A 1391-nucleotide genomic window follows, 5' to 3' on the forward strand; every position below is an offset into this window, starting at 1 on the left:
CAAAGGGAGAAGAAGAAGATTTCTAAAAATAGCCTGGACTACATTCCTATACCATCATTTGCATAAAATGTTTTAGTGCAGTGAGTCCATATGGACTCACTCCACTAATTCATTTGCCATCTCTTCCCATGTTAAAACACGAAATTCAACCTTCTATAACTTTTTCCAGAAATCTCGTTGAAAGCTTTCCAATATGTCGAATGAAAGCCTGACCAATTCTCAATGTCTCCTAAAAAATTCATTATATGATGACCATGAAAATTTTGAGCTACTAAAATTGAAAGTAGACTACTACCGGTTATACTCATCCGCTAGAGTTTGGCACTTCACAAAACGACTATTTTTAGAATTAGCCTTCCGCCTTTAAGTCTCTCATCATCTCACCAAATCTGAAAGATAATGCAATTTCAGACATCAAATTCCAAATCTAGACCAAATTTTACCCAAAAATAGGCAGGCAAAAACCCCAAAAGGGAGAGAGAAAGAAGATTTCTAAAAATAGCCTGGACTACATTCCTATACCATCATTTGCATAAAATGTTTTAGTGCAGTGAGTCCATATGGACTCACTCCACTAATTCATTTGCCATCTCTTCCCATGTTAAAACACGAAATTCAACCTTCTATAACTTTTTCCAGAAATCTCGTTGAAAGCTTTCCAATATGTCGAATGAAAGCCTGACCAATTCTCAATGTCTCCTAAAAAATTCATTATATGATGACCATGAAAATTTTGAGCTACTAAAATTGAAAGTAGACTACTACCGGTTATACTCATCCGCTAGAGTTTGGCACTTCACAAAACGACTATTTTTAGAATTAGCCTTCCGCCTTTAAGTCTCTCATCATCTCACCAAATCTGAAAGATAATGCAATTTCAGACATCAAATTCCAAATCTAGACCAAATTTTACCCAAAAATAGGCAGGCAAAAACCCCAAAAGGGAGAGAGAAAGAAGATTTCTAAAAATAGCCTGGACTACATTCCTATACCATCATTTGCATAAAATGTTTTAGTGCAGTGAGTCCATATGGACTCACTCCACTAATTCATTTGCCATCTCTTCCCATGTTAAAACACGAAATTCAACCTTCTATAACTTTTTCCAGAAATCTCGTTGAAAGCTTTCCAATATGTCGAATGAAAGCCTGACCAATTCTCAATGTCTCCTAAAAAATTCATTATATGATGACCATGAAAATTTTGAGCTACTAAAATTGAAAGTAGACTACTACCGGTTATACTCATCCGGTAGAGTTTGGCACTTCACAAAACGACTATTTTTAGAATTAGCCTTCCGGCTTTAAGTCTCTCATCATCTCACCAAATCTGAAAGATAATGCAATTTCAGACATCAAATTCCAAATCTAGACCAAATTTTACCCAAAAAT

Source organism: Lottia gigantea, assembly GCF_000327385.1.
Source record: "Lottia gigantea unplaced genomic scaffold LOTGIsca_2, whole genome shotgun sequence".
NCBI lineage: Eukaryota > Metazoa > Mollusca > Gastropoda > Lottiidae > Lottia > Lottia gigantea.